The sequence below is a fragment of the Chlamydotis macqueenii genome, chromosome Z, assembly GCF_036417535.1.
Source record: "Chlamydotis macqueenii isolate bChlMac1 chromosome Z, bChlMac1.mat, whole genome shotgun sequence".
Taxonomy (NCBI): Eukaryota; Metazoa; Chordata; class Aves; order Otidiformes; family Otididae; genus Chlamydotis; species Chlamydotis macqueenii.
In genome coordinates, this window is record NC_141593.1 from 61,138,288 (window position 1) to 61,161,420 (window position 23,133).

The following is a 23,133-nucleotide window of genomic DNA, read 5'->3' on the forward strand; positions in this document are numbered from 1 at the left end:
TCTGACAGTGATCTGAAATTAAAACAGATTCTTACAAGCCCACTCCTTGTTCTTCCCCCCACTGAATGCACTTTTCTGCAGTTTGTGATTACTTTGTAGGTATCTGAAACCTTAAAGCCCAAGCATAACCTAGAACCTCAAAAAGTTTATAGATACTTCACAAACCTTACTTTACTACTCAAAATTTTACAAATCAAAGTCTGGAGAACAATAGCAGTAGTTTTTTACTTACTGCAGAAGTCATGCCTGCCACATCACCTGCCTCTTCTTTCAAAATTATTAATTTTTCATGAATACACCAGGTAAATTACCTGTCTTAGCATGCATAGTCATACTTGAAAAGTGCAGTAAGGGAAGATAAGATTTTCTGGAAATGCTGTAGCAATAAAATTCTATTTTAGAGGCTTGTGTGCATCAGCAGTTCAAAAACCATTTCCATGGTGCATTATCATATTCTGCAAATTGTCTGTTATCACTGATAATCTTTTATTAGGCAATTTCTGTTTCAAAGAGTTGGTGTTAATTTTGCTACTTCCTCTCAGCCTGCCCTTGTATCTTTCACGGAAAAAAAAAGTTAAAAAGGTAAAAGTGACCCAGTGCTACTTTTAATAATGCACTTTCACATACAAGATCTCAAATGGACAAAAATGTATTCAACGTAATTCTTAAAAGTCATAGCTTCATCTCTTTTCAAAATAACATAACATTATTTTTGTTACTGTTCAGACTCCTGGAAGCAAATGAGTGTTCTGCTGCAATGTATTACATAATATGTCCAAGAACACTCGGTCTTTACAGACATCTCTGGCTATGGAGCAGATTTTGGTCTCATTTAACACTTTTCACACTAGTGTGTTCTACTTTCTTTTTGGCATTTTTCTCTGGCTTGAATTCTGTACTGCAAATCAGAAGAAAATCCTTAAGACTTCCATAGAACCTTACTACATCCGTTAGTAATGTCTTTTTTTTTTCACAAGGAGGGCTATGTTGAAAAAGAGATTTATGTGCTTAGCTTTTGTTAGAAGTATCTAAGCTCAAAATTTAGATATTCAGAAGCTCTCTGCTCAGTTTCCTCTTAACCTGCAGGCACTGAGGCTTCTGGCATTCTTCAGCCACTAACCCTCTGTGCAGACAGCATTCAGCAGTGTGGGTCCCTCCTTTTTTAAGCCCCTTTGGATGTTGGAGCAAGACCAGAGGAGGGCCACAAAGACAGTCAGAAGAGCACCTCTCTCCAATGAGGACAAGCTGAGAGAGTTGGGGCTGTTCAGCCTGGAGAAGAGGCGGCTCCAGGGAGATCTTACACCAGCCTTCCAGTACCTAAAGGGGGCTTGTGAGAAAGACGGGGATAAAATTTTCAGCAGGGCCTGCTGTGATACAAAAAGGGGTAGTGGTTTTAAAATAGAGGGAGGTAGATTCAGATTAGACATAAGGAAAACTTTTTTTTTTTCCAATGAGAGTGGTAGAACACTGGAACAGTGGTTGCCCAGAGAGGTGGTGGATGTCTCATCCCTGGAAACATTCAAGACCAGGTTAGACGGGGCTCTGAGCAACCTGATCTAGTCGAAGATGTCCCTGGTCCTTGCAGGGGGGTTGGACTAGACGACCTTTGAAGGTCCCTTCTAACCCAAACTATTCTACGATTCTATATAACTCTTTAAGCCGCAACATAAGATTTAAACCAAATTATTTGTTCCTTATTTACACTTGCAGCTTCCCTGCCCACCTGTAATGTCCATCTCCCCTCAAATTTATGGCAAGCTATTAATTCTTTAACAGCACTAGGCTATCATCCCACTTGATAATAAAGATGTGTGCTGAGAAATGAAATTGAGCGTGTTCTGAATGTCCAGTACTCTTTCAAAGGACAGTAGTTAGATGCAATTAAGAAAAAAGCAAAGCCACATGAAAAGTTAGATGAGACTGATCTTATAACATCAGTGATTGATTCTCATACTGGAAAGACTGTACCCACAGAGATAACACACAATTTGTTGTTCTAAAAATATACAGAAAAAAAGGCTCCAGGGAGCCCTTACAGCAGTGTCACGCTCCGATTTCCGATGAGAGGAAGGCCCCCTTGAGTTCTAGCTGACCTCAGACGAGTCTGGGAGGCTAGAAGCAGCTGGACCAACCTCTCACACACTGGAGAGAGGTTTTGCTCCTATTCTCGGGAACAGAATTAAGACTCAAAACGGAGTCAAGGTAACTTTATTTACCCGACAACAAGTTCGCAAATGCAAGAGAAAGAGAGAAAGAAAGGAAAGGGAAAAAAGCTTGAGCTGCAATAGCTACCACCACGGAGCTGTGGTGTCCTGACAGTCCAGTTCACCCAGTGGGGGAACGTTCTGTCCAATGTTGGTTCGGTTGATGTTGGTTCCTTTCTAATGTTAGTTCCGTCCGATGTTGATTGTTTCTGTCCTGTTATTGTTCATCTCATTGCATATTCATTGTCCTTCCAAGAATCACATCGCATATTTCAAGAGGTGGTTTGCTTGGCTGCACCCCTCACCTGGCGGTGATATGCATGCCCAATACCGTTTCTGGGCCTCTCTGTTTTTCTGGCCTCTGGTCTGGGCACATGCCTGGGGGTAAGGCTAAATTTCTCAGATTCAGCTCTGTATTGACATTCGCAGGACAATAGGAAGAAAACAGGAATTGGCTTGCAAGATAAGGGAATTGGCTTGCAAGAAAACAGAAAGACTCTAGTACTCTGGTTTAACTGATGTTCCATTGTTCAGGTGGTGGTTTGATGTTTCGACAATGTTGAAACAAACATTTGACACAGTCTCGTACAAGCAGTCTTCCAGTACCTAAAGGGGACCTGTAGGAAAGGTGGGGAGAAAATTTTTAGCAGGGTCTATTGTGAAAGGACAAGGGGTAATGGTTTTAAAATAGAGGGAGGTAGATTCAGATTAGACATACAACAGAAAGTTTTTACAGTGAGGGTGGTGGAACACTGGAGCAGGTTGCCCAGAGAGCTGATGGATGCCCCATCCCTGGAAACATTCAAGGCCAGATTGGACGGGGCTCTGACCAACCTGATCTGGTTGGAGATATCTCTGGTCCTTGCAGGGGTGTTGGACTAGATGACCTTTGAAGGTCCCTTCCAACCCAAACTATTCTATGAATCTAAGATTCTTCATCAATCTCTTCAAAAACAACCTGAAAATAAGCTGATAGCCGTCTCTCATCAAGCAGCTCAGCGTGGATAGTCTTACTTCACCCATGAAGTGAGTTCACCCCATATCTCCTACCCAATAGCTTTACCTCCTAAGTTACAATATACTCTTTGGTGGAACTGTTCTCATTCACCCCTATTGAAGCCATTCCTTTCAGCACCCAGCATGCAGCAGGAGCACCATTTGCACGAGAGGATCTCTGGAATAGCTGTTGTGACAGCAGTGCTGTATATGCAGCTGCACAAGCACAGACTCATTGGGCTCAGACAGGTCTCTGAGGTCCTTCTAAAAGGTGTGTTCAAATTTAATCTAATTGTTGGAATTACTGCTTGTACTATAGGTGGTATTTCTTCTATTTAGATTGCTGTCATTTCAGCCTCTCATGCTTGAAGTTGCATTAGTGACATATTCTACATAATCTTCAGTAGCTTTCATCTATTAGAGTTGTTTAGCAATAAAGTTGTTTCTCTTCTTCTTGCTGTTAGAAGTGTCTGTAAGCAACTGAGAGTGAGGCTTTGTTATGCTGGCTCTCAACAATGAGCAATCTAAATACCTGAATCCCCTAAAAAGTGGGGAAAGAGAGACAGCTCACAAGCGGAATTTGTCTCTTGGCTGGTGAGAGCTTGGGTAGCTCTTGCAGTGGTTTCTCTCGGTTGGATTGCCATTTGGCATCTCCCGCCATTTCCCCTCCCCTGAGGCACTCTGAGAGCTTGTGCTCTTGTGTGAGAAGGTACCATCTCATCTTGGCTCTGACTGGGACAATCCCCAGGCTGCAGTGCCAGAGAACTGAAGTACTTTTTAGTCCATTCATAGAGTAGTGATGCCATGCAAAGTATCTAGGCAGACACAGGACAAGTCCACTTACACATTCAGCTCATTTGATTCAGCAATTTACAAAGAGTTTGAATTTTAAATAACAACTCTTTTCTTGATGTAGAATGTACAAATGGAACAGCTGATATCTACAACAGCGATCGAGCATGATAGTGTGATGTAGTTGCATAAACAGACCATACAGCCAAAAATGAGGACCTACAGATTGAGGTGTCCAGTGGGAGAATATAGTGCAAATGCTGATCAAAGTTGATGTGTTCAGGGTTTTTTTGGGGTTTTGTTTGTTTGTTTTTAAGTAAATGAGTTGCATTAAGACTAACCAAAAGGAAGCAGCTGCTCTTCGTCTGTGTACTGATTCTTAAATGGTATTGAGAAGCAACAGTAAAAGAACACTGAATAATAAAACAGTGACATATTAAAAAGTCATAGTTTGGTTTTTCAGGAATAATTCGCTTAGAAAAAAAATGTTTAAAACAGAAAAGATGTACTTGTTCCTACTTGTTCAATTTGGAAATTGAACTGTAGGGTTATTTCCTAGTACTCACCCCTTGTTTTCCATGGGTGGGCCACTTCAAATCAAACTAGTCTCTGTAGCCAAAGGTTTGGGTTGCCTCCAGTTAAGTAACTGGATGGGTTTGTCTGTTCATTTGAGCCTACTTTCAGAGCAAGTCATAGCATTTTCTCCACAACAAGAGAGATGAGGATTAATGGACCTCTATTATCTATTGGCTTACAGAGAAGCAAGTACTGAGGAGCACGTATGCAGTTCCTCAGTATCACTTCTTTCTGCTTGTATTATTGACATGACTGTCAACAGTTTTCCTCGCTTTGCCCATGTCCTTTCACTATTTATTTTTCCCTGCGGAAGGCTGAGTGGACTATCATTCAGACTGTTTCTGCTGCTGCTTAGATACCTTCTCTCTCCTGAAATCCACCAAGTGAAGTGCACTTTTCCGTCTGCTGTCTCTTAAGTGGGCAAAAATTACTGTGAACTTGAAGTAACACCTCAAGTGACCCAAGATAGCACATGGCACGAAAGGATTGTTCAGTATCTAATTTCTGCCTCCAGAGACCTGGTCTAAGGGCAGAGATATTCTGTGTTAGGCACTGTCCATGCACAACACAAAAATGACCTTTTCCCTGGAGAATTACTCAAGTATAACCTGAAGAAATGAGCAGATGTAACAAGCAGGAGAAAGGATGTGAAACAACAGTGGAACAAAATTGGCCAGTAAAATAAACAACAGTCAAAACATACCATCTGCTTTTCTGCAGAGCCTACAAATCACTGAACAATGGTTGGAGTAGTTTAAAAGCATTTGGGGAAAAATAATTACTGTTGCTGTGGTCTCTGAGCATTTGAGAAAGAATGAATACCAATTGTATCCATATCTTTTTCAGTAATTCACAGGGTATTACAGCCTATTTTATTCGAAAGTGTTTATATTTTTGAACCGAATTTCTGAGGACCAAAGCAGCAGCTATGTTTACAATTCAGAGGCACAGCTCTGCTGTCAAAGCTCCAGGAAAAGCAGCTGTGTTGGAAAACTTTCTATAAGCCAATGGCAATTTCTTTCTTTTCTGAAGAACCATGACTCAAAACTGCTGTGACTTGTGATTTTGCTTTTCTTTCTCAAAACCCATGGAAAAATTGCTACCTTCAAGCAGGTGGGCATGTGTTAAATGGAAATCATTTTCACTGAGAGGCACATAACTGGAAATTTACCCGCACGAGAATAAAGTGCCTCTGCTTCTTCTGGCAGCTTTGGTGGGAGAGGGATTTGGGCTGGACAAAGAATCAGTGCTGCCATTCGCTAATGGAAAATGATTATTTTTTTATAGCAAGAGGTATGATAATATGAGAGGTACTATGAAGTACTCCCTTCCCAAATGTGTTTATGGCTCAGAACTTGGCTGCAAAATAACACTCTCTAATTCCATGTCACATACTTCAATGACATAGTTGCTGTGGTTATCGAGATCTGCTACAATATCATCAAGATGATGCCAAAATCTATGGCATACTGTATGTATTTTATGTAATCAGTTCTCTCTGAACTGTGAGCCTAGTGGCAGGTACAATTCCCCTCTCCCACTGGATTTGTATACCATGAACATTAGAAAACTACAGTCGTGCTAATTTGTTATTGTTACTGGGGCAAGGCACTTGTACTGGTCATATATTCTTAAAATAGGATTAAATCTGATGATCAGTAAACTGCTTTTGTCACGTATGACTCTAAGTGACAAATAGTAGCAACTAGAACTCAAAGTAAAAGAATGATTTCCTGCTGACACTCCATGTTCAGCTACTGCTGAGCTTAAGTGATTCTGTTCTTTATCTCCATCCATTCCCTTGAGCCCCCTTGTAGGTGCATTTCTTCAGTTACCTGGGAGAAAAACCTCACTTGTTTGTTTTCTAGGCTTTTTAAAATGAAAGATTGCAATAATCAAAATATTTGAAAACTACTATATATCCCATGGACAGAACTGTAACAGAGGAAAGCAGGAGCATGCAGATATGCTGAGGATTTAGGGCTCTCAACCCTGGAAGCTAAGTTTTGTTCTGTAACCTCTGTCAAGCTGTAAATCTTCAAGCTAAATTATACTAGATATTGCAGTATTAATAATCCTCAAGGGACCAATTTAAATTCTGCCCATGTGCTTTTGCAGTGTATCACAAAATATTTGGGTACTCAGTAATCTTTTGTGAGTTTTCTTGTCATTAGTTTGGTAGGTTTTCCTGTCAAACTAGATCCCAAAGAATCACCTGCTTATCAGTTTCCCAGTAGCTAGCAGGTGTAGTCTGTGCACGATCTGCTGTTATGCCATTAACTCTGTAAGAACCTCGTATTTTGTCGCTTCTGATGTAGCTTAATGAAACACAAGACTCTTACTTTCCTGTAACAACAATTTATCACTCTTCAGAGATTGTGCTGTTTAAACAGATATGTTTCTCTTACACATCCGTACCTCACAAGGGCCACATTCTCACCTTTTACTAGCATCTTTTATTGCAGTATACCTCAGATGATGAATTGAGACTTGCAGGGGTAGTTAAAAAAGGTAATTTATATGGAGGATGTTACAGGTATTACATTTTACAACAATTTCAAAGCAATAAAAGGTGAATAAAATTTCCAGAGTGATTGTCTTCTTCTAGGATGCCTAAAATCTAGGACATATGTGAAGTGTAAACATCGTAAGTGTTGGTTTTGGCTTTCATATAGGGAGTTTGAAACATTGATTTTTTATATATATATATATATGTAATATATATTTATTTATTCTGCTTGTGAGAGTGAGAAGAAAATGTTTGTGGAGGGGAAAAGGATGGCTTCTGCAAAAATATTGAACATTGACAATCTCTTAGTGAGTTTGAAAAATTAGGAAAAAAAAAATGCTGCCTTAGTCCTGGCTAATTTTTTTTTTGCCTTGCCTCCACAAATATATAACATATTAATTACACAAGTATAAAACAGTGTTCTAAGTAAGCACATTTTTGGTTCTCCAGAAGTGTGTGACTACTTATCTCTGAGCCCTTTGGAAAAAAAACTGATTTTGTACGTAAGAGCGCACTTCGGCGGTGGAGAAATATAAGCCTTTTCATCACACTCACCTGCTTCTAGCCCAGTTGTATGACATAAGTCAACAGAATAGACAACGTGAGAGGAGAACCTATGAGAGAAAGAGAAACTCTTAATACATAAATTTAGCCCTGGTTCAAGTGCAGTCTCTACCAACTACCGTTGAGTTCTGGACCTTTGTTTCCTATTGCAGATGAATGCCAGAACTTCTTCAGATGAATGTGTATGTGTTCTGACATTAAATTCAACCTGGACCTACCGGAATTTTCATTGTTGTTGTCTCATGTCATTTGTGAAGTAATTTTAATTTATCTTACTATGGAAAGGAAATTGTAAGACTTCTTGGTCAGTAGGAAAACTGCCCTTTCTATAGGGAATAACAGCCATCAGGAATTTTCCAAATGAGTAGGCTAGTTAGGCACCAGTCTAGGCAGCACAGTTTCTGAAATGTTGCAGGGGCTGTCACGACTTAGAAGTTTAATTGCTCTGTCTCTCCTAAAGGCTGTTGGAATTACAAGTGCATCCAACTTTCATCAGAAAATACTGCAGACTGGTTTAATTTAATGTGTTACTATAGGTAAAAACATTTTACTTACTGCAGTGGATTCACTTCTAATGAACTGAGCACTTCTTTCCATGCAACTCAGGCAGCCCTGGAACAAAATCACTGAACAGTTTTCATCTAAGTGCAGAGTGAGACAAAAACATTCAATGTGTGACTAACTAAGAAATCAGTTCCCATAGTAACACTAACTGCTTGACAATCCTTAAACTTAGCATCCTACAGGATCTGCAAAGAATATCAGCATCATTATTTTTATTATTATTACTGTATTGCTGCGGCACTAAACTATCATAGCCCAAGACAGGAGCTCCACTGTGCTGATAGTGTAGAAGCACATGTGAAAATGCATGTAGTTCTTTGTGACACATATATTTTTCTGAATGAGGAAAAGATAAAATGAGTATGGTGAGCAATAAGAGGGCTCCATAGTTAGCAATGCACACAGTGTGATAAAAATTTATCATAAGTCTTGGTTTTTTTCCCTCTCTATCATTTTGAAACACTCTGTGCTACCTTAGCATTTATTTCAAATCCCACTGTCGCTGCAAGGGATCTACCTGTAAATTTTGACTTTGTCTTTTCCTCTCATCTGTTTTGCCACTTAAACTTGTGGCTTTTAAAAGGCAAACAAAAATCCAGCAACTTGTCTTGCAATTTGCTTGGAAAAAGACTTCTTTCCACAGGGGCCTCCAGGAACCTTTGTGTTCATGGTAGCCGATGTGCTGCCTAGCAGGCTCTGTCAGGCTTTGCGCTTCACACATCTTTGCCATCCTGGAAATAAAGCTCTAATTAATGAAATCAGTCTGTACAAAGCAAACAAAGAACCTACTAGGCCATTTTTGCATAGGCTAGACTTGTATGTATTTGTTGCTAAAATTCACGTATACATCTCCTGTTTATTATTATACACAGGATTATATTCTGATTATTAGGATTATGTCATGATTATATTATGATTATACTATGATTATCCTGGCTGAAGATGTGCAGGTCTTTTTCAGACCCACCTCTTCTTGCTCTTACTTGCAGACTGCTTCCCCACTCCACAAAAATAATTTGTAAACAAATCAAGAACCAACTTTAAACAAACCTAGACCCAGTCTCTAATCGGATTAAGCCAGATGTCAAATCAACTTGGACTCTTTCCTGTTTACAGGGAAAATCAAATGAAATTCAGCAGAATTTTGTTAGCTAGTGGATATACGTATTAGCACTGTTTTTAATTGACTAGTGATTACTGCAAGGATTTATTTTTTTTAATCACTTAACTCTCACAGATAAAGAAGTCTGTTTCAGGACCCTCTGGGAATTAAAACCATAATGAAAAAATTAAAATGCTAAAATAAAGCACGTTAACCTATTACATGAGAATAGATATATGTTTAAAACTCCTTAAAAGCCATAATTTTCCCTCTAAGATTTGATAATTCTCTTGTATTTGGCACTTTGAGAAAAAGCTCTAAGGACTTCGATTAGCGAGTTGATTTTGTTGCCAATATTGCTGCAATAACTTCATACAGATATTTTTGAGATTTTTTAAATATGTATATTTACTTCCTTTGATTTAATTTTGACTCTTATTAAAACACAAACTAATTTTGAAGATGTCATTTTACTTTTTCATTTGTGTGGTCATTCCATTTTTTTTCCTTTATCTGTTCAAAATATAATTTATTATATATATATATATTTATTTTATATATATATAATATATATATAATTTATTTCCCTCAGAATTAAGAATAATAAGTGTTTTTCCATGCCTCTTATGCAATGAAGCGCTAGCATATCTCAATTTCCAACAGCATTATTGTTAAACAAACTCAGCATTCAATGACTGAATTTATTTTGCCCACTGTATAAAGTTGGGATGTGACGATGTGACAGCAGTCAGGTTCTTCCAATTCCAACCAGACATTTAGCTATAAGATCAGGCCAAAAGCCTTTCAGCAAGTGGTCACACGCTGGAAGGATATCAAGAAACACCTTATCTGCAGGTCTGTGTACAGTCAGCCGCTCTACCACTGCAGTATGTGTACCCCATAATATCACTCTCTTTCTGTTTTTTTTTTGTCATGTCCTGTTAGGATATTTATTCACGACCAGTTCAATTATATCTGATACTTAATAGTAAAAATAAATAAATACATCTTAGCATTGGTGTCAAATTTGGATTTGAGATTTGGTTTCCTCACATACAGTGTATTCTCCATAAACCTGGGGGATTCTCCATGCTGGTGCTCTATAGGAACTGGTTGTTTTTACACTGTTCTTCTGGATTGCCTGAATGCCCTAAGTAAGGGGGATTAAATTTCCTTGTCCCTATTCTCTGCTACACTGGCAGTGAGCAGCAGCTGTAAGGTGGGTTTGGCTCCCTGATTCTCCATTTTTGTAACATCAGCACAAGGCAGTAGCATGGAGCTACAGGTACTAGCTTAAAGTAAAGCAAAGTAATGGGATACAAATGGTGTGGCTCAGTGCCATGCGTCCCTAGCAAAGTGCCATGCAACCCCCTCTTTCTCTTCAGAAGAGACTAATAATCACAGAAGGTGGCTGTACAGCTTATAAGCTTTAGGCTGGCAAGGGCTGCTGTTACTTTTTCAATTAATTTTCAAGTCCAGACCTTCGGCTAGCTCAAACCCACTGTTTCATGTTCACTAAATAAAGGAGTTTGTGTGCTGGAAAGTTCGGTCCATTAAGTCACATTTGTGCCTAATATAACTTCTTTCAGTATTCATGTTAAGCTTTGGATGGGTTACCAAGATAAGAGGAGCCCACAACCTTGTGTGCATGTGCGTGACTTCACAACAGTCTATGGGAAGAAGCAGTCAGCTCATAAGAGAAAAAGGAAAAGAAAAAGCATTAGTCTGTAGCGCGTTTCATTAGTATGCTGCCAACAGTTCCTCTAGGTGGTTGCATTTTCATGATTTAGAAGGTAGAATTAAAACAGTTAAAAATTTATCAGGCCTCAATTAGATGTTCACTTCAGAAATGCAGTGGATTGAAAAGCTATTTTCCTAGGCCTGTTTGCTACTGTCTCCTTGCCAGAACTTAAAACGAATGGATGGAAAGGATCTATCCAATGTTCATCATTACCTTTAGGACAAAGAAACTATATTAACCTAACCTAGTTGCTGACCTCACTCTGAGAAGGAGGAATAGCATGATTCAACCCAGTGGCTCTGGCTTAGTAAGTGAGCTCTCACTTCAGGTAACAACATCTTAAACCATTGCAGCAATTGCTTCAGTGAGCAAACATCACCCGTCTCTGGTTCCCATCCTGTTTCGACAGAAGTATGTGAGCAAAGGATGAAAGATGTTGTTTCCAACCTGTTATTCTGATATTGATTTTGATAAATGGATAATTTTTTTCTGACCTCTAAAAGCTTAATTTTCTCTCTACATGTAGTAACAGCAAACGAACAAATGAAAAAATGTTGATTTATTTTGCTTGGACTAAGAAGGCATTAGTAGTCCTTAACAATTTTCATATTTTTTAGTATTTTTCCTCTGAAATTTTTGTGAGAACTTTCCCCTCTGTGGGAAACATCAACATTTTATGATCTTATTTGGGACAGACATTAATTTGGAAATGTCTATATAATAGGGTGATTTCCTGCTAGCTCTGCTGAAAGTGTAGGTTGTATGAAATGCAACATAGAATCATAGAATGGTTAGGGTTAGAAGGAACCTTCAAAGGTCACCTAGTCCAACCCCCCTGCAAGAAGCAGGGACATCTTCGATTAGATCAGGTTGCTCAGAGCCCCGTCCAACCTGGTCTTGAATGTTTACAGGCATGGGGCATCCACCACCTCTCTGGGCAACCTGTGCCAGTGTTCTACCACCTTCATTATAAAAAAAAGAAATTTCCTTATTTCTAATCTGAATCTACCTCCTTCTATTTTAAAACCATTACTCCTTCTCCTATCATAACAGTCCCTGCTGATGAGCTTCTCCCCATCTTTCTCACAAGTCCCCTTTAGCGGGAAGGCTGCTGTAAGGTCTCCTTGGAGCTGCCTCTTCTCCAGACTGAACAGCCCCAACTCTCTCAGCCTGTCCTCATAGGAGAGGTGCTCCAGCCCTCTCATCATCTTTGTGGCCCTCCTCTGAACTCTGTCCAGTAGGTCCATGTCCTTCTTATGTTGGGGGCTCCAGAGCTGGACACAGTGCTCCAGGTGGGGTCTCACCAAGACAGAGTAGAGGGGGAGAATTACCTCCCTTGACCTGCGGGTCACGCTCCTCTTGATGCAGCCCAGGATGCGATTGGCCTTCTGGGCCGCAAGGGCACATTGCTGGCTCATGTTGAGCTTCTCGTCCACCAGGACTCCCAAGTCCTTCTCCTCAGAGCTAGTCTTGATCCATTCTCCACCCAGCCTGTATTTGTGCCTGGGATTGCCACGACCCAGGTGTAGGACCTTGCATTTGGCCTGGTTGAACTTCATGAGGTTGGCACAGGCCCACATCTCCAGCTTGTCAAGGTCCCTCTGGATGGCATCCCTCCCTTCTAGCTTGTCGACGGCACCACACAGCTTGGTGTCATCGGCGAACTTGCTGAGGGTGCACTCTATCCCACTGTCCATGTCGCCGACAAAGATGTTGAACAGGGCCAGGCCCAACACGGACCCGTGAGGGATGCTACTTGTGACCGGTTTCCACTTGGAGATCGAGCCGTTGACCACCACTCTCTGAGTGCCGCCATCCAGCCAGCTCCTTATCCACCAAGTGGTCCATCCATCAAAGCCATGCCTCTCTAGTTTAGAGAGAAGGATGTCGTGCAGGTATGTGTCAAAAGCTTTGCACATGTCCATAACATGTATTAATTAATTGCAAACTAAACTTTTGAACCTAAGTCTCAAAGTGCTGTGATACAAGATTTCACACTTTTCTGAGTGGAAGTATGGGTAGGTTATTTTCATGAGGTTTCATGGAGGTGTTTTTTCCACAACAGTGGTAAAAGATCAAGCACTTAGCTCTCATACAGCAAAGCTGCAAATGTTAATTGGAATTTTTTTCATAAGATATTAAGATATATTGGCATTTTTGTTTCTACTTTGGTTGCTGACTGATGCATGGAAATAATTAAGTAGAATATTCTACTGATGGAAATGATAATTTGGTCAAAAAAAAAAAAAAAAGTGAGCCATTACGATCCAAAAGCAACAGTATCTTCTGCTCTTTTCAAAGAGGGAGTATTTTCAAGGCAGCTAAAATGTCACTCTGGCATGTCGGAAAAAAAAAGAAGAAAAGTTTTGGAAGAGAGATTTCAATTCTTGCTTTAAACTGCTCAAGTGAGACATCAGTGTACAGAAACTCCAACTGTGAACAAAATTAATGCTTTGCAGCTATGCGAATTTCAAACATGCAGAAGGGTAATAATATGATAACTTAAAGTAGTTACCCTGCATTGAAATATTGCCAGTGACTGTTGGGTCGAAGACAATGTAAAAATTTGATTATGTGTATCACACCATGATAATGAATCTATTAATTAGCACATGCTTTTGTGGGCCAAGTTCATAGGTTATGCAGCTTGCAGGAGAGACACAAGAGGTCTGGAACACTCATGTATGTTCAGGATTTGGTTTTGAATTACCAAATAAACTGTTGCCCAGAGTGTTAATCTGCATTAGGAAATTTCTAAAACAGCTGTCACCTAGGCAATACCCTAGCAAATTGGCTTTGAAGTCAAGAATGTCTGGTGGATTGCAAGGAGTTTTAGTCTTTTCTTCCATGCTTGTACATAAGAATCTATCTAAGAGAGACTGCATAGTGCATGCCTTTTTCTTCTCCCCTTCCACCGTTATGGTCAGGAGAACTTCTACAGGGAAAATTCTACACTGTGGCAAGAGTGAAATGACCTATTTCAGAAATTCCATCCATAACGTCCTCAAAGAGAGGCATTTTTCTCCCTGCTTCTCTCGTGCTTCACCAGTGGGCTTTGCCTTGCTTCAGAAGAATGCAGTGGTCTTAGAGAACACCTGCAGAGGGATGTGCCTCTGGAGTAACCACATCTTTGAAAATCTGCAGTGAAAACAAACTGGAGCTTCACATGAACAAAGTGAGATGATTTTGGCATGTCCCATGATAAACAAACTACTTCTACATTTTTATTCATTCTTAGATGTGTATGCTTTTCACATATAAGGTCTACCACGGTCCTGTATGCATAAGTTAAGTAACAAGATAGCTGCAGCCAAGTTCTCTTTGGGGAGCAGCAGTTTCTAGTGAGCTGGAGATACAAAAAGGCAGCTGTGCTATTAGTATCATGCCATAATCTGTTAAGTTTCATTCCTCTTTGGTAAATTAATACCATTTGAGAGGTGCATGTACGAACATGTCACAGTCAGTTTTTTGAGGTAATTAGTCCTCTGTATCTGTTACTCCAGACTTGCCTGGCATCTCCGCACTGAAGGTTGATTTCAGATGTCTGAATTTAGTTGTCATTACTTTTAAAATGCTTTTCTGAAGAAGCAAGGTTAAAGATTCAGCAGTAGCTGAAGAAACTTCTGTATCTGGTACTGCTATGGAAACCAGAGAGGATGATAAGCCTGAGTTTTGAGAGAAGTTTGCCAGTAGTGGACACGGTCATTCCCTCAGCCAAAGTATGTCTCATTCTTGTAAATTAGGACCAGAACTTGTTCTCAGCAATGTTATGCAATTTCCACGGGGGGGGGGGGGGGGACGGGACGGACGGGCTGGGCAGGGGGAGGGCGGGGAAGGATGTTTTATTGGAGATAATTCTGTGCTGATTTAAAAGAGATCGCAGGAAGAGAGGATAATTTAATTCTTTTTTTATCAGACAGATTACATACACAATATTTAAAGTATTTGTATCCTAAACCGGTTTTCTGCAGCAATAACAGAGAAGAAAGGGTGAACACACAGCTTTGTTTTCTGTGGATATCAGTCCAACTCTATTACTAGAACTAACTATAGTTGAAATAAAGAAAAACCATTTGTTACTCTAAATTAGAAAGAGAAAAAAAAAGAAAGCTATTGTTGTTCTGATACACTGATGCATTTGGCTCAAGGGGCTATAGCCATCAGCAGACAAAAGCTGACACACGGCATTGTGCTGCACCACATATTGTGCTCCAATAGGCATGTGAACACAATGTTGTTCACGTTCACATCACGTGGCATTGGCATAACACCAAAGTCTCGAAAGTTGAGTAAGGAGAACTATTTTTCTTTGTGTCTAAGTAGACAGAACTTTAAATTGTGTCACCATTGCAGAGCTGCTGACGAAAAAAAAAAGTCATAGCTGGAGCATTACTGGAACACTTTAAAATAAACCCTAATTAAAAGCAGTCATGGATTTGGAAAAGGAATCTGCCCTCCAGTAATGTGTCAGGGTGTCTTAGTTCAGCCCCGATCGGGACCAGCCTCCACAGTCTCTCTCTCACTCCCCCCACCCTCTGAGAGAATAGGGGGAGATAATATAAGGAAAACAGCTTGAGGTTTGAGATCAGGACAGGGAGAAAATCCTTAAAGTTACTGTTATGGGCAAAACAGACTCGACTTGTGGAAAACTATTCATTTATTACTAAAAACAGCAGGATAATGAGACAAAGAACAAGATAACCTCCCCCACCCCTCCCTCTTCCTCAGCTTAACATTATCTCTACCACCTTCCCCTCCTGAGCGGCACAGGGGGGAAGAGGGAATGCAGGTTGTGGTCAGTTCATCACGTGTTGTTTTACACCGCTGCTCCATAGTCGGGGGAAGAACTCCTCACATTCCTCCCCTGCTCTGTTGTGGGGTACCACCCATACGCCACAGTCCTTCGTGAAACTGCTCCAGCGTGGGTCATCTCTTCCACGGGGTACAGTCTCTCCAGAATGGATGCCCCAGCAGGCCCTCCATGGGCCGCAGCCTCCTTCAGGCATCCACCTCCCCTGCTGTGGGGTCCTTCATGGGCTCCAAGTGGATCTCTGCGCCTCTGTGGACCTCCATGGGCTGCAGGGGGACAACCTGCTCCACCATGGTCATCACCACGGGCTGCAGGGGAATCTTGGCCAGGATCCGCATTACTCCTCCCCCTCCTTCTTCACTGACCTTGGCGTCTGCAGCTGTTCCTCTCACAAGAAAAGGTCTTCACAACAGGCAGGCAGACGCCTCTCAGAATCTCTTCACATCAGCCATCTCATCTCCTCTCCACTTCTTGCAGCTGGGCTGGGCCGAGTAGGGCCCAGTTGGCCACCTGGAGAGAGGCCAGAGGGTGACGCCTGCAAGGCCCACAAGGCTCGCGCCTCCCTCTCCGCGCCTCTGCCCCCGTTCAGCTTCTTCACATCTTCTCTTCTCTTTTTTTTTCTGTTTTCCACTTCTTAAATACATTATTGGAGAGGTGTTATCACAGAACATGCTGCTACCAATTGGCTCGGCCTTGGCCAGCAGCGGGTCTGCCCTAGGCCCGGCCAAGTCCACTGAACCAAGGGGAGTGACTTCTAACAGTTTCCTACAGAAGCTGCCACCTTAGGCCCCCCCTCACTAAACAAAACCACAACACAAGGAGACAAACACAAGGTAGGTCAGAAAACACAGGCTTTCCATGATGCTGCTGGAGAGGTCAGTGAGAGACAGCAGTATTGACTGTGGTAAGAATGGGATACATTGTGTAGATGAGGTCCACAGCAGGAAATTAATGATCTAATCTGGTGAACCATTATATGCATTGAGCAAAGAATATGTCATGAGCTTTTCTACAACTAGCTGAGAGCAGGAGCTGGATGCTCAGCTCTTATAGATAGAACACCAGAGAATATGGCTAGAATGAACCTTTTAAAATTATCTAGTTCATCCCCAACCGCAGGAACTCTGCCTGAAAATTTCCCAACCAAATTTTTTTCCTAGCAGATGCTATCATCTTCCCTAGATAATCCATTCCTGCCCTTAACCATCCACACAATTAAAACCATCTAATTTATATGCAATTTAGGATTATTGCTTCTCCTCCTACATCCAGGAGACACAGGGAAATACTTATTAATTCTCTCATTGCAGTGTAGTCCCTAGACTAAATAAATATCCCAGTCATCTCCAACTCCTCACATCTCCTCCGCCCTAGCTCACGTGTTTCCTGTTGTTGTCAGTCTCCTCTGCAAGATTTCCACTAATACAATAGTTTCTAAACTGTGGTACTTAAAGCAGAGTATTTTCATTAGCAAGGCTTTTACTCTTGTGAGTTCCTTAGTGAGTTTTGACTATTGATAGTCCTATTAATAACTCAGATGATGCGTTGTTGAAAAAATATCAGTTAGTAAAAACTCTTTGGCCTGTGACTCATTCCATCCCCAGCTCTTTTCCTGCAGACTGCTGCATAGATGTTCTTCAGGTTAAACTTCTGTGATGATTATTCCCACAGAAACATAATATTTTTCACAGATTATTTCCTTGAATTGTCAAGATCGTTTTAAATGTTCTTGATCTGCCAAAGTGAGTGTGTTCTTTTCCACTTCATACACACACAAACTTATTAAGTGCACTGTCTGCTCAAGGATTTGGATCATTAATGTGAAAACCCATTTCATGTATTTTACAGTTTGACGGTGAACCATTAAGAACTCTTGACTATTTTTCTAACCATGTCTATATTTGTTTCATGGTAGCTCCCACCTGGACTATATTTCTGCAGTACATTTATTGAAGGGTCATGAGAGACAGGTAACATCATCCCTAAAATAAGAGATGTTGCATCTACTGTCTACAAAGCTCACTAGGATTTTTTAGCCTTCGAGGAGATTGTCCTGAAAAGCAATGTATTTTCCCTTACTTGTGGCTTTTAGACTAGACAATCTGGTGTCAGGAATGCCAGAAGGCAATTGATTAAGGGAATTGACTGGAAGACGTCTTGAGGTCTATTTCATCCCTGTTTCTGTGATAGAAAGCCAGTGCTGGCTACATTGCTCTTTGGCAGTCTGCTAGTTTTATATAAGCCTGATGAATACAGCCTACAGAGATTTATTGCATAAAACTCCATTATATGTATGCCAGGAAAGAGCTGGAACAAAGAGATACACTGGGTTATTAGCAAAAAAAAAAAAAAAATATTTTGGGAAATGGAAAGAGATTATTCAGGAATACATCTCATCCGTAAGTATGGATTGATCCCATTGTAAAATCTTAGTAGATTTTCTGCTTTCGCATTGTCTTGGTAGTTGTGCATTTTGTGCTCTGCCAATACAAAAAACTTGACAGTTTGCACTGGACTCCCTTAGTTCCCTTCTGCTTTGCTTTTCTATTTGCAAATCTACTGACAAGTTACAAAGGCTTTGACAGTGAAGTTTTGAAATCAATACAGCTTAAAGTGGCCTCCACAGAGTTACAGGAGTCACTCATACATCCTTGGTTCAGACTCAGACTTGCGTTCACCTCTCTCTTTGCAGAGCTGAGTTGTGATATAATTCTGCATGCCGCTTCAGACCGAACAAAGGGCTGAAAGGGAGAGCTGTGAGTCATGTTTTAAAGACAAGTGCTTCAAGAAGCACTGAAAATAGATGTAATAGCTGTTTCTGTTCATGGGTGTCAGAGTGAAGAAATACTGGGAAAGGAGCATAGAGTGGATAAACAGCTCTTGTTTTCCATTTCAGCTGCATATGATAACTTTCTGTTGACATCAGAGTTGCCTCCAGCCTCAGCCATGGTTTGCACCATCTAGCCCTACCGCGATTACTATCCTGGCAGTAGAACAGCCAAGTACTACTTAATACGTGCTGTTTAAAAACTGGACTTTTGTGTCTACCAAAATTCAGCTGTTCATCAAGTAAGAGTTTTATAACAATGTATTTTTTTAATCTGGCCCTTCCTTAATGACTTTTTATAATTGATACTTAAAACAAGTAGTACAAGTAGTGATGTCTAACACTTTATTTCCACGTTTCCCATTGCACAAACACATTAAACAGGTGCATATTAAAACTACAAGACAGTTATTTTAATATTTCCGTGAGGCTTAGACAGCAAGACTGGATTGCAGAAAAGGTGAGCAGAGGCAGAAACTGATGTTCTGGTTCTGCCATTTCTGAAAGCTAAGTGTTCTCTTAATCATGTACATGTCAGCTCTGGTTTCTTCTTCCACTAAGAAACATAATTCATATCTCTCATTTAGGGGGAAAATGGCTATTCTTATGTTTCAGTAAATACAGATTTTAGGATTTGTTATGTTATTTCTTGTTGTAATCAACAACAACAACAACAACAACAAAAAACCAAACCACTAAGCCACTTTGTTTTGGCTTAGTGGATATTCTGGAATAATATTAGAAAGTTGGCGTTTTGTAATTTCCAATGTTTCTTTGTTGCCCAAACAGTCTGTTAATCTTGTCTAAATTCCTCAACAACTTTAGTCCTGTCAAGAGAAAGGCATTCTGGATTCTATTTGGAAAATTAAAATAGGCTGAGATTTCAGTTGTAAAACAATTTGTAAACTCTCATCCCTTATTCTGCAGATGCGAACACATGTACTGAAAATATTTGGGCTATAGATGTGGGCATTTGAACGCTTGTGATTAACAACAAAAGCACTGGCAGATAAGTAAACTCATTGTGGATAACCTTATACTGATTTTCAGTAAAAAGCTGCATGTTTCTTTCATTTTATCCTTTTTCTTCTTCTTTTGCCCACTCTTCCCAAATACAAAAATCTTGTTGCACCTAAACGAAAACATTTCTTTTATCATGTAAGGGATAACACAATTTATTATTAATTCTTCAGTAAATACATTAGGGTTTTCACCACTCTTATACAGACAGATAGCCACCCTGGAGCTATGCGACTGGCTTGTTTGACTGCTGGGAAGACATCAGGGCAGTTCACTTGAAGAATTTGTGACGCCTTTCTTGCTACTATTGGCAGGTCTGGGCTGTTAAGCTTCTAGTCCAGCCTATGGCCACAAGGAATACAATTTGCAAGAACAGCATGAGATATTGTACTGATAAAAATATTTAGGGTTAGACCTTGACCTGAATCCTTTGCCACCTATGGTCTGAGTCAAATCACAATATAAGAAGAACTGCTTAAATCCAGATGACTGAAACTCCTGCTCACCAAAATATTTCTACTGTGTTCCATACTTGAGTTAGAGGCACAGTCTGTTTTCCAGTCTTTTGCTTGGTTTAATTAATACAGTTCACCTCTTAGAAGGGTACTAGAGAATGCCACACACCTTTTGTTCATTGAGTTACAGAAGCCCCTATGTGAAGGCTAGACTCTGTTCCGAGGTATCACCTCTGGAATGACTGCATTACCTGCATCAAACACCACCTTTAACAATTAACAGAACCTGTTCCAGGCTTTTACTTGGTTTCTAAAATATTTGGCAGCTATTGTAAAATTCTTAAAACTGAATAGTAATCTTCAGGAATCCTGTGTGAAGCGAGAACCTTTCTCTGTCCTTCAACGTGTATTGAGTGAGGTAATTTCACAGAAGATGCAGAAATGTTTGTGAGTAAAAGCATCATGGTAGTCTCTTTAGCTTACAGTTTTGTGAATCCAAAAAAGGTAACGGGGTATGTCGGATCCATTCTAGAAAATAACGCAAGTCTAACAGTGTCAGAGCAAGCTTCAGGTGTCACATCCCTCTCAAGTCTAGTGCCAGCTGGAGTTATCTTGTTTAAAAGGAGTGGAGGAGAAGGGTAAGTGTGTGTATGCATAGACATGAATATTCAGTCTGGCCTAAGATTAAATGCAAACCCCAATCCACTTCTGTAGTCACATGGCAGGAGGTGTGACTATCCCCTAGGACCTTACAGGTTGTCCTGTCTGGATGAGGGCTTCTAAAATGATGTATTACGACAAACTGACTTTGATATATAACAGTTGTGGAGTTTCTTGTCTAATTTTGTTTTTTAAGATAAAGAATCAAGCTTAGTACCTACATGTTGTATCAGACACTGTTTTAGTGCTCATCTACCTGCGAAATTTCTCAGACTAGCATTAAAGGGCAGTGCATGTAGGAAGATTCAAATCTAGGAGGGCCACCATGATATCATATAATAAGGCTGTCAACTATTTTAATACTTCCATTCTATGTTAATACTTATGCCACTTATTTATCGACAGATAATATGAAGAATTCCCTAGCTTCATGTGTGCCTGCATTTAATGCTTTGTATGGCTGAATACAAGATGGCAGGATGAACAATAGTGGAGTAATAAATACTGGAAGTCTGGGACCCATACAACAGCCACAGATGTCTTGAATGCTGAGACAACAGAACACTGCCTCTTAAAAATAAAGTCTTCAATTGTAAAAAAATGCACCAGTCAGTTCAGGGATGTTCTGGAACCTTGTATGATGCTACCCGCTCGTAGAAGGGAGCTTGCTATGGGAAGTTTTGACATTTTGCTTCTGAAGAGGCACAGCCCGATTATGTTGAATGGCACAGGAATGACAGTTGTTTAGTCCTCTATTTGTCCATTTGGAAATATTTATTCTTTTCTCTATGTTATAAAATTTAATTCCAAAACATTTTATTTTCTTTTTCATTTTAGAACGATGCTAAAAATTAACTAAGGGGCAAAAGTGTTTCGTTTTTATCACTGCAGGATGGTTTAGGGGAATGGCAGACCACAATTACAAATCACATCTTTAAATATTTATCTATCTTGGGGACTAGAGCTTGGATGATACTGAGTTTAATCTGTTTACATTTTATTTTATTTTTAGAGGCAAATATTTTGGGTGAAATCTAGCCTTATTTGTGTAACGTACTGAACTCCATACGTGGAGAACTACTACAAATTAGAACTACAAATACATGTTGTATCAAGATGTAATGAATTATGCTTTCAAGTGTTCAGCCCTTCTCAAGGTTTAGCTCATAATGTGATTAATCACACAGGCATGACAGGCAGGATTTCAACCAGAACATTCTCGCTAATGTATCTAAGTATGCGCAAATAGTGATAAAAAAAAGAAACAGGACCTTTTCAGGCTGAAAAGTGGCTTTCTCACCTGCAGTAACTTTGTTACTCCGGCGAGTTTACCGTAGATGGAGAAGAGGGAGAGGACCACACACTGGTGCAGCCACGTTCTGCTCTCTGATGTGCTGAGGCTGTATGTAGCACTAGGAACAAGCCACCCAAGTCATGAGAAGGGAGCAACGTAACCGCACTGCTTTCGCAGCTTACAGACGGACCACGGTACTGGAAGGCAGGACAGGGACTGGCCCACACACAGGAAGATGCCTGGCTATGCTAAGGTAGCTAAACGGAAAATGGAAATTAGGACACTCTTGCAGCACGATGTAAAAACACTTCAGTCTTCACGAACTGAGGGGGAACACGGCTGAGAAGAAAGGAGCATTTCTGTTTGAATACCAGCAGAAGGCCCGCAGTGCAGGCACACACACAGCACACGTCCCTGTTGTTCTGGCCGTGGGCTGGGGCCAGGGTTGCTCTAAGAGACTTGGCGCAGAGAGCAGTGCTGAGAAATCACAGGATAAGGAAGAGCGTAAGTGAAGAACGACATTTGTTGTTCTGAATAAATGTGGTTCTTCCCTTTAAGCTTGCCTAAAGCATGCCAGAAAACGCAGAATATATAAACAAAAAGATACGAAAATTCCCTTGCTCAATCAGACATACACAGAAGAGAAATTTTACCTCATCAGTGTCTGTTCTAATGTCTAACAAATTTATTTTGCTGACGCTTCAGTGATGTGCAAGTCTCTGCTGTAGAAACTGCTATGCTAACATCTTCCACGCAATTGTAAATGTCTGCATTTCTAGCCTTTGTTACACAGCTGAATTAAGCTGCATCCCCACTGTTTCTTGAGAAGAACTGCACAAATAAAAAACCCAGCTGATGCTCCAACTTTCCATGTACTTCTGTTTGTTCATAAAATTTTATTAAGTAAACATTTTCTTTGGCTTCCATATATTTATAGTTACACATATCTGTAGTGGCACCCTGTGATACACAGCAGAAGTCACAAAAACTATACAGAAAATGAATTGGGAAACATACTT

The 23,133-nt window shown here is 40.3% G+C and overlaps 1 long non-coding RNA gene across 1 annotated transcript in view; it reads right to left on the bottom strand.

Annotated features, from left to right (window-relative positions):
• Nucleotides 1-2,191: 2,191 nt before the first annotated feature.
• LOC147596371 (uncharacterized) overlaps nucleotides 2,192-23,133 on the bottom strand; it is a 39,532-nt gene continuing 18,590 nt past the window's right edge. The window contains exons 3-5 of the long non-coding RNA XR_015261426.1: nucleotides 8,197-8,282; nucleotides 7,633-7,691; nucleotides 2,192-2,810 (exon numbers count right to left, since the gene is read on the bottom strand). This is a non-coding gene — a long non-coding RNA (uncharacterized LOC147596371). The remainder of the gene's footprint in view (nucleotides 2,811-7,632; nucleotides 7,692-8,196; nucleotides 8,283-23,133) is intronic.